Raw genomic sequence first — 11,927 nt, 5'->3', positions numbered from 1 at the left:
ATTTAGATTGATTCTTCAGTGCAGAACCAGTTCTGCCGAGTTGCTAAATTGAATCGAGAAGTATAATTTTAAATAATAATGACAGTATTTTGCGAGATTATATTAGCCTTAAAGGTTCAAGACACCCTGGAGTCTGTCTGTCTGTCTTTCCATCCATCCATCCATAATATCATGGGTCTCTTCACGGTTTGTATCTCATTTTGTGAGCCGACTGACATTTGTTCGCTCCACTCTTTCTCCCCTGCTCTGCTGGCCACGCCCACTCCTCCCTCTGCTCGCAGCTCCATGCTCATCTCGAAGCATTTTTTGAAAAAATTCATAGGTAGATTTAAACCGAAAGAGGGGGGGGGGGGGGGGGGGGTTCATGGCCCTTTAAAGTGCATTTTAAAGGCTTAACCAGGTTAATTAGGTTAAACTTGATTAATTAGGCAAGTTATTAGACAGTGGTGGATTTTCTAACCAAATGGAAAAGAAAATCTAAAAGGAACATGCTAATAACAGTAAGCTTCAAATAATTCAAATGAAATGTAAAAACTTTAATTCCAGCCAAACTAAAAGAAATAAATCTTTAACTTTAAAACTGTGAAAATTGACTTGCTTTGTTAAAGACCACTTGGGAAATATTTAAAAAAAAAGAACTTAATTTTCACAGGAGCACTAATAACTGTAAATTCCATTGCTAATTAGTAGTTTTGTAATGCTGCTGATAGGAGCACATACCTGACACTGCAATATTTGGCTAGTGATAAATGCAGGCTTCATAGCAATGAATGCATTGGACAAAACTATAATTTACATAAAGATGGCTTTCACTGAAAAAAAATACAAAGGAAAAATATTTTGCTGCTTGTTCAGACTGTTAAAAAGAGCTGAAACAACAATTCTTGAGAATTTATGGCGGGATGTTTTTAATAATTTGCCATTCACTTTCTCAGTGTTTTAGCAAATGGATAATGTTTGATGACAAATCTTATTTTAATGGTTATTTTGAATCAACAATACGCTCGTGGTGAATTGACTACCCTTTCATAAAGTTCGGGACTATTTTTGCCCCATTGACTTCGATTATAGTGACATTTTTTGATTGCAAAGCCTTGACACCAATTAATCATAAGAAAAGGGTAGCAAATTTAAGCTATACTCAAGGTTTATTTTGTTAATCAGAAGAACATATCCCTAATTTAATATGTAGGGTTAGTGGTTATAAAAATGTTCCCATAGTCCTTCATGTTGGCTGGTATTCAGACTACATTGGCAAACTAGACGTGGTGTTCCTTGGCATTACCATGCATTCCCATCACTGTGTGAGAGCGCTCTGAAGTCCAGCACATTCTTGCTTAATGAACTGAAAGATGATGATGGATACTGATTAACAAACGCAAGCTTGTTAGACCAAAAACCTTCTTTTCCTTTGGTTTTATAACTTGCTCTTGATTAGAGATGTGCGATTGCCCACACACATATTAACTCACAAATAGATTTGCTTTATGAATATTCCAACTGTAGATTCCTGACGCAGCTTTAATCTTGACAATACTAATGTCAAATTTCTCTAAATGAGGAAAGTTATTTAGAGATGCAGATAATGAACGCAAATAATGTTGCAAACCGTAAATTTTACAGATGAATTGTTATATTCATACTTACTGTAAGGTACTTTAACCCTTTACTTGTCATCAGAGTCATAAAAGATTACTTTGCTACAGCAATGCACATGTAAAAGATGATTAGATGCGAAAACTCACGTATAGATTAGTTTTTTAGAGGCTAAATTTAAATCAAATATGACCAAACTGTCCATACTGCTTAAGAATTTGATGTATACTTTACAAATATTGTCAAAAGTATAAAAAAATACAGTTCAATTCCTTAAGACATAAGGGGCGCTCTTGTATGGTCACCAACGGAAACTGAAGGTCATCTGGTGGTCATGTCTAGTACTGCGACCAAACAATCTTACTGAAAGCTCATTTTTTGAGATGTCAACTTCAAATTTGGAATATAATTAGTTCAGATATCTATCTATCTATCTATCTATCTATCTATCTATCTATCTATCTATCTATCTATCTATCTATCTATCTATCTATCTATCTATATCTACCTGTCTACCTGTCCATCCATCCACCTACTTACCTACCTACCTGGCTGTCTGTCTGTCCGTCCATCCATCCATCCATCCATCCATCCATCCATCCATCCATTCATCCATCTATCCATCCATCTATAGGGCATCAATAGCTGACAGTGTAAATGTGACCATAGATGTTAATCCAAGAACATGTCCTACTTGGTGAAATCAGGTTAGCGTTACTTTATATAAAAAGCAACTAAGTAATGCAACTAGTTATTTTTGGGCGAGGAACTCAATATTGTAATGCATTACTTTTAAAAGTAACTATCCCCAACACTGGACGTAGCAAATTTTTCTTCTTAAGCTTTTTCAATACATTTTTGAGCATTTAAATTTTATTCCATTCTGTTTTATTTAAAGTTATTCAGTGCTAGCCAGTGCTATTCTATTTATTTCTATTCATATTCATATTTATAAGTCATATCAGTAAAAAAAAAAAAAATACACAATATATAAATACACACACACACATATATATATATATATATATATACACATGTAGATATGTACATGTAGATATGTATATCCCCACCCTTTTGCATATGGAAAATCTATTGAGAAACGTGCTGTTTTACATGCTGGGGACATGATGCGTTTTGGTTTGAGGATGTTAATAAGTTGTTGTCCCAGTTTTAAACAGGTCACCCAGTCAGGAGTCCACGCAAGCGAACGCCCACCTTGCACTGCAAACAGTACATTACAGATGAAACCTGTAACTCCAAGAAACCAACGCAAAAAAATGGACCGTTGCGAAATTAGTTTCACAATCAAAGGAGGAGATGCGCTAGTCAAAAGTCCTGCTTCAAACCTGAAAAATCAGCATTGCACAAACTGATGTCTGACTGCAAACATAACACAAAATAAACACACAAAGTGATTGATAGATAGATAGATAGACAGACAGACAGAAAGACAGACAGATATGGATGGATGGATGGATGGATGGACGAATAGATGGACGAATGGACGAATGGACGAATGGACGGACGGACGGACAGATAGATAGATAGATAGATAGATAGATAGATAGATAGATAGATAGATAGATAGATAGATAGATAGATAGATAGATAGATAGATGGACAGACAGAAAGACGAATGGATAGACAGATGGATGGACGGAGAAGATAGACAGACAAATGCATGGATGGATGGACGAATGGACGGACAGATGGATGGATGGACGGACGGACAGACAGACGGACGGACAGCTAGATAGATAGATAGATAGATAGATAGATAGATAGATAGATAGATAGATAGATAGATAGATAGATAGATAGATAGATAGATAGATAGATAGATAGATAGATGGATGGAAAGACAGATAGATGGATGGATGGACGGAGAAGATAGACAGACAAATGGATGGATGGATGGATGGATGGATGGATGGATGGATGGATGGATGAATGGACAGACTGATGGATGGATGAACGGATGAATAAACAGATAGATAGACATAAAGACGGATGGATGTATGGATGTATGGATGTATAGATAGATAGATAGATAGATAGATAGATAGATAGATAGATAGATAGATAGATAGATAGATAGATAGATAGATAGATAGATAGATAAATAGATAAATAAATAAAAGGATGGATAGATAGTTAGATAGATAGACAGACAGACAGAGATGACAGACGGATGTTTTTCATCCCTGCAGTGGTCTCTCCTCTGCTGTTTTCTGAAAACGTATAGAGACTCCACCAGAGTCAATGATTGCTTTGCCATTAAAATCCAGCAGTCACCTAACAATAGTTCATCTCCATGGAGACTCTGAGTGAGGCGGTGTTAAAGGGCAGGTGAGGGATAACATGTCACTACATTCAGACATGATTTGATGCATTTGTTGTTGTGCTCATCCTCACTCCGGACTCTCATTTCTCCCTCAGTTGAGGACAGATGAACCTGCTGAACCTCATTCATATCAACATCTATTCGGTTTCTACAGCTTTACTGCAACACTGATTGGATTTTACATAATGTGAGCGTTTTGTAAAAACTTGTTGCATCATAGAAAAAAAAAGTTTCTGAACAGAGCAAAAGATGATTCAAACCAGCACAGGTGTAGCAGTAATCACTAAACACACATTAGTGGATCTGTCAATAGTTAACAAGTGACGTCAGATTTCCCAGCATTTATTTTCTAAATCTTTTGTTATTTCAAAAAGGTCATTTTGTATGTAGTTTTGCTGACTCACTGTGGAAATAATAGAATTAGAGAAACAGAATGTTGTGTATGAAATATAATATAAATAACTGTCTTTATTTTTGAAAATAATGAACTGACATGATTACGGTAAATTTACATTTGTGCAGTTATATTGTATTTCTATTCTATTCTGTCTTATTCTGTTCTGTTCTACTCTGTTCTGTTTTATTCTGTTTTGTTCTATTCTATTTTCATCTCATTTCATCTAATTTTCGTCTTCTTTTTCGGGGCCGTGTCGTGGGGGCAGCAGTCTCAGGAGAGAACCCCAGACTTCCCTTTACCCAGACACTTTCTCCAGCTCCTCCGGGGGGGATCCTGAGGCATTCCCAGACCAGCAGAGAAATATAGTCCCTCCAGCATGTCCTTGGTTTTCCCCAAGGCCTCTTCCTGGTGGGACATACCTAGAACACCTCACTAGGTAGGCATCCAGGAGGCATTGGAAACAGAAGCCCAAGCCACTTCAGCTGCCTTCTCTCAATGTGGAGGAGCAGCAGCTCTACTCAGAGAATCTCCCACATGACAGAGCTTCTCACCCTATCAACTGTATAAGGGTGCCTTGCCACCCTGCAAAGGAAACTCATTTCAGCCGCTTGTATCCGAGATCTTGTTCTTTCGGTCATGACCCAAAGCTCATGATCATAGGTGAGAGTAAGAATGTAGATTGACCGGTAAGGTCCTTTTTTACCCCAACACACCAGTACATCGACGACATTACTGCACTGATTCGCCTGTCAGTCTCATGCTCCATCCTTCCTTTACTTGTGAACAAAACACCAAGATACTTGAATCCACCTGGGGTAAGAACTTTCCTCCAACCTGCAGATAGCAAATCACCTTTTTCTGGTAGAGCACCATGGTCTCGGACTTGGAGGTGCTGGTTCTCATCACAGGAGCATCACACTCGGCCGCAAACTACCCCAGAGCATGCTGAAGGTCCATGTTGGATGAAGCCAACAGAACAACATCGTCTGCGAATAACAGAGATGAAATTCTCTGGTCCCCGAACTAGACCCCCTCCAGCCCAAGGCTGCGCTTTGAAATTCTGTCCATAAAAATTATGAACACAGAAAACTGCATTGTTCCCCCTGGATCCTAGGTTCAACCATCGGCCGGATCATACTCTCCAGTACCCTGGCATAGACTCTCACAGGGAGGCTGAGGAGTGTGATCCCCCTATAGTTGGAGCACACCCTCTGGTGCCCCTTCTTAAAAATGGGAACCACCATCCCAGTTACCCAGTCCAGAGGTACTGTCCATGACCTCCATATGATATTGTTCTATTCTATTCTATTCTATTCTATTCTATTCTATTCTATTCTATTCTATTCTATTCTGTTCTATTCTATTTTATTCTATTCTATTCTATTCTGTTATATTCTGTCCTGTTCTAGTCTATTTTATTCTGTTCTATTCATTTCTGTTCTCTTCCATGTAGTAGTTCTGTATGAACCTCATTCATATCAACATCTATTCGGTTTCTACAGCTTTACTGCAACACTGATTGGATTTTACATAATGTGAGCGTTTTGTAAGAACTTGTTGCATCATAGAAAAAAAAAAGTTTCTGAACAGAGCAAAAGATGATTCAAACCAGCACAGGTGTAGCAGTAATCACTAAACACACATTAGTGGATCTGTCAATAGTTAACAAGTGACGTCAGATTTCCCAGCATTTATTTTCTAAATCTTTTGTTATTTCAAAAAGGTCATTTTGTATGTAGTTTTGCTGACTCACTGTGGAAATAATAGAATTAAACAAACAGAATGTTGTGTATGAAATATAATATAAATAACTGTGTTTATTTTTGAAAATAATGAACTGACATGATTACGGTAAATTTAAATTTACATAAATTTACAGTTATATTTTATTTCTATTTTATTCTGTCTTGTTCTGTTCTGTTCTACTCTGTTCTGTTCTGTTCTGTTTTGTTCTGTTTTGTTTTGTTCTATTCTATTTTTATGTCATTTCATCTAATTTTCGTTTTCTTTTCCGGGGCTGTGTCGCGGGGGCAGCAGTCTCAGGAGAGAACCCCAGACTTCCCTTTCCCCAGACACTTCCTCCAGCTCCTCCGGGGGGATCCTGAGGCATTCCCAGACCAGCAGAGAAATATAGTCCCTCCAGCATGTCCTGGGTCTTCCCCGAGGCCTCTTGCTGGTGGGACATACCTGGAACACCTCACTAGGTAGGCATCCAGGAGGCATTGGAAACAGATGCCCGAGCCACCTCAGCTGACTTCTCTCGAAGTGGAGGAGCAGCAGCTCTACTCATAAAATCTTCCACATGACAGAGCTTATCACCCTATCAACTGTATAAGGGTGCCTTGCCACCCTGCAAGGGAAACTCATTTCGGCCGCTTGTATCCGAGATCTTTTTCTTTCAGCCATGACCATAGGTGAGAGTAGGAACGTAGACTGACCGACCAGTAAGGTCCTTTTTTACCCCAACATACCAGTACATCGACCACATTACTGCACTGATTCGCCTGTCAGTATCATGCTCCATCCTTCCTTCACTTGTGAACAAAACCCCAAGATACTTGAATCCACCTGGGGTAAGAACTTTCCTCCAACCTGCAGATAGCAAATCACCTTTTTCTGGTAGAGCACCATGGTCTCGGACTTAGAGGTGCTGGTTCTTATCACCGGAGCATCACACTCGGCCACAAACAACCCCAGAGCAAGTTGAAGGTCCATGTTCGATGAAGCCAACAGAACAACATAATCTGCGAATAACAGAGATGAAATTCTTTGGTCCCCGAACTAGACCCCCTCCAGCCCAAGGCTGTGCTTTTAAATTCTGTCCATAAAAATTATGAACACCGAAAACCGCATTGTTCCCCCTGGATCCTAGGTTCAACCCTCGGCCGGATCATACTCTCCAGTCACTGGCATAGACTCTCACAGGGAGGCTGAGGAGTGTGATCCCCCTATAGTTGGAGCACACCCTCCGGTACCCCTTCTTAAAAATGGGAACCACCATCCCAGTTACCCAGTCCAGAGGTACTGTCCATGACCTCCATGTGATATTGTTCTATTCTATTCTGTTCTGTTCTGTTATTTTCTGTTCTGTTCGATTTTATTCTGTTCTATTCTATTCTATTCTATTCTATTCTATTCTATTCTATTGTGTTCCATTCAATTCTGTTCTGTTCTGTTGTGTTATGTTCTGTTCTGTTCGGTTCTGTTCTATTTTCTTCTGTTATATTCTGTTCTAGTATGTTCTGTTCTTTTCTATTTAATTCTATTCTATTCTATTCTGTTCTATTCTTTTCTGTTCTGTTCTATTCTTTTCTGTTCTGTTCTATTCTTTTCTGTTCTGTTCCATTCTATTGTGTTCCATTCAATTCTGTTCTGTTCTATTCTGGTCTGTTCTTTTCTATTCTATTTTATTCTGTTCTATTCTATTCTGTTGTGTTCTGTTCTAGTGTGTTCTGTTCTATTTTATTCTAATCTGTTTTGTTCTGTTCTATTCTATTCTATTCTATTCTATTCTATTCTATTCTATTCTGTTCTGTTCTGTTCTATTCTATTCTATTCTGTTCTGTTCTGTTCGGTTGTGTTGTGTTCTATTCTATTCTATTCTATTCTGTTGTGTTCTATTCTATTCTATTCTATTCTATTCTATTCTATTCTATTCTATTCTGCTCTGTTTTGTTTTATTCTATTCTGTTCTGTTCTGTTCTATTCTGTTTGGTTCTCTTCTGTTTTATTTGATTCTATCCTCTGATTTGTCTGCCTCTTCTGTGTGAATGTTGTGTCTGGTTGTGTAAGGTGTTCGGGCTCTTCCGGTCTGCGAGTGTCAGGTGTGGATCAGGGTTAAAGCTCCACGGAAACATTCCATTAAAGTAATTAGTGTGGTCGAGCGGAACTGTACAGTGCCTTTGACAGCACTGGCAGATGCTAATTTACCGCTCACTGCGACACACACACACACACACACACACATATGCAAAAGACAGTGTGTTGTTTCAGTGATGGAAAAGCAGCTGCTTAGTCTTTCATTAGTGGGAAGGTGAAGAAAAGCAGTGAGAATCTAATGACATGACAACAGCCTCATGAGCAACTCGGCTTGATGGGGTGTTTATGGGAGGCAAAAACCACTAATGCTATTTCTAACTATACATTTGTTTACATTCTAACTACAACTGTAACTCTTAATTAGAAATATTAGATACAGTCTTAGTTTACTTTCTTATTTGGTATTCTATGTTTTATAAATATACACTACTGCGGTCAAACGTTTGAAGTCAGTTTTTTTGTTTTTTAGAAAATGATATTCTTCATCAAGGCAGCATTTATTATTAATTATTATTACAAAAAAATAAAACAGTTAAATTTTTTTACAAAATTTAAGTAACTGTTTTCTTATTGTATGTAGTTTCAGATAAAATTATTAGTCCAAACATCATTGCTTTTATTACTATTACCATAAATAATAATAATAATAATAACAATAATAATAATGATGAATATTAGAGTGATTTCTGAAGGATCATGTGACTCTGAAGACTGGAGTAATGAAGCTGAAAATGCATCTTTAAAATCACTGGAATAAATAAATTCATTCATTCATTTTCTTTTCGGCTTAGTCACTATTAGTCAGTGGTCGCGACGGTGGAATGAACTGCCAACTTATCCAGTATATGTTTTACGCAGCGGATGCCCTTCCAGCTGCAACCAATCTCTGGGAAACATACATACACTACTGACAATTTAGCCTACCCTACCCAATTCACCTTTACCGCATGTTTTTGGACCGGAGCACCCGGATGAAACCCATGCTAACGTGGGGAGAACATACAAAATCCACACAGAAATGCCAACTGACCCAGCCGAGGCTCGAATCAGCGACCTTCTTGCTGTGAGATGACAGCACTACCTACTGCGCCACTGCGTCGCCCACTGGAATAAATCATAAATTAAATTATAAACTACTTTTGAACAGTTTTTTTATAGAGCAATAACATTTTACTATTTGTACTGTATTTTTGATGAAATAAATGCAGCCTTGGTGAGCAGGAGAAGCTTATTTTAAAACAGGTCTGCGGGCCCACAATAAATGCTTTGAATTCTGTCAAATTGTGTATGGTGAGGGTCTAGCAAATAAAACGTGAACATAATCATTACATCTGAACAATTGTATCCCCTACCCCCAATCATTTATCAGTCCAGCTCACTGTAAAAATCCCAACTGAAATCAATTAAGTTCATTGGTTTTGACCAATTAAAGTGGGTTGAACATAAAACAATTTGTCAAAAAAAAAAAACAAGTTGTCAAAAAAAAAAAAACAGCAAATTTTTCAGCTAACTTTGAATAAATTATTAGCAGGCAGTTACTGTAGCTCTCTGCAACTCTCACATGCTCGCCTGCTAAAGCTAAGCAGGGTTGCACCCGGTCAGTACCCATATGGGAGACCACATGGAAAAAGGTTGCTGCTGGAATTGTGTTACTGAGACCAGCAGGGGGCACTCAACCTGTGGTCTGTGTGGGTCTTAACGCTCCAGTATAGCGAAGGGGACTCTATGCTGTTCAGTGAGTGCCGTCTTTCAGATGAGACAGTAAACTGAGGTCCTGACTCTCTGTGGTCATTAAAAGACAAGGGATTAAAGGCAAATTTAACAAATAAGTGAGGTAAGCGGATGCTTAGAGGCCCAGGAAGTCTGTGGGCTCCCAATAAACCCCTTTAATTCTGTTATATTGTGTATGGTGAGTGTCTAGCAAATAAAATGTGAACGTAATCATTACATCTGAACAATTCTATTTCCTACCACCAATCATTTATCAGTCCAGCTCACTTTAAAATTTTACTTAAATCAATTAAGTTCATTGGTTTTGACCAATTTAAGTGGGTTGAACATAAAGCAAATGAGAATTATAAAATAAAAAACTGAAGAATTGTGTTGATTCAGCTTATTTTGAATAAATAAATAGCCGGTAGCTAGCTCTCTGCAACTCTCACATGGTTGCCCACTGAAGCTAAGCAGAGCTGCGTCTGATCACATGGGAAAGCTAGATTGCTGCCGGAAGTGGCATTAGTGAGACCAACAGGGGTTTCTCAACCTGTGGACTGTGTGGGTCCTAATGCCCCAGTATATTGATGGGTACTCTATACTGCAAAGTGAGCGCTGTCTTTCAGATGGGATGTTAAATAAGGTTCTGACTCTCCGTTGTTGTTAAAAGACATTAATATTAATCATTTTATTAGCATATGTAATGACGTTCACGGCCCTTTGGCCGCCGGGAAGAAGGAGGCGGAGAACCGACGCAGTTTTTAAAATGATTTATTAATAACAGGGACGGCAGCTCCGTCAAACTGAAAGCAAAAGTAAAACAATATGCCCAGGCCCGGTCCTCTCTCGGCTTCCTCTGCCATCGTTCCTCCTTTTATTGTCCAGAGCTCCTTCTGTGGGATCCGAAGCAGGTGCGCACAGCAGGTGTATCCACTTACGCGGTGGCCTCACTCCGTTCCCACGGCTCTCGGCCACGCCCCCCTCGCCACAGTATATTATTAGTAGTATATTATCAGTGTTGGGCAGTAGTGTCACTTCTTGTAGCGACAAATCAAATAGCTTTTCAGTAGATCAATCGCAGATCAATACGTGACGGCACCGACATTCAGGTAGCTGTGAGGCCGTTGTCTAGCCAATGAAAGTAAATCTATACGAAGGCGAGAATGACGATTTCTTCTTCTTCCTGTTTTACCGTGGTTACTGCCAACTCTGGTCGATGACGTCACCAACCAAATTAGGCTCACACGAGAAACTTGCTTGATGGAAAGATAACTGAGGGAGAGGAGTTCTTTCTGAAGCAGGATTTTTCGTGACCATACCTCGAGAAGTACATGTTAGGAGGCAAAAATTGAATTATTGATGCTGTGTACAAAAATACTTTGGTCTGTAAACAATTGAAAAACAAATTTTGCATTAAGGTTTAATAATTATGACCTTAAAATGGTTTTAAAAAACATTAAAAACTGCTTTTATTGTAGCCAAAAAACAAACAAACAAAACAAATAAGACTTTCTTCAGAAGAAAAAATACTTTAGGAAATACTGTAAAAAAAAAATCCTTGTTCTGTTAAACATCATTTGGTAATTATTTGAAAAGAAGAAAAAAAACACAGAAGGGTTAATAATTTTGACTTCCCTGTATTTACAATAATGGCTAATATTTGCTGATTAACTAACAGTCGTAATATTGTGTCTTCATCGCTGCAGTGGATTCAGCCGATGGTTTCTCTCCCGTGTTTTACATGTGGTACTAAATTCAGTCTGCATTCCATGGCACAAATAGACGGAGTGTTGGTGAACAGCTGCAGTGGTGGGGTTTATCCGTATAACCTCTGCTCACCCCACACACACACACTTCCAGGACTATATTTAAAGTGTATGGAGTCAACGGGACCCTGGACATCAGCTGACCACCAGTAGCTCTTTCACTACATTGTGGAATGCTTAATCTAATGTGAAAATGTGAACAACAATGTGGACACACTGATGAGAGTTCTCTACCTTTATGGGGACGTGCTGGCAGAATGCAGATCTCAGAGGAGAAAAAGATCCATGAAGA

Source organism: Danio rerio, chromosome 6 (assembly GCF_052040795.2).
Source record: "Danio rerio strain M-AB ecotype USA chromosome 6, GRCz13ab, whole genome shotgun sequence".
NCBI classification, from domain to species: domain Eukaryota; kingdom Metazoa; phylum Chordata; class Actinopteri; order Cypriniformes; family Danionidae; genus Danio; species Danio rerio.
Note: the sequence above shows the minus strand (reverse complement) of the source record.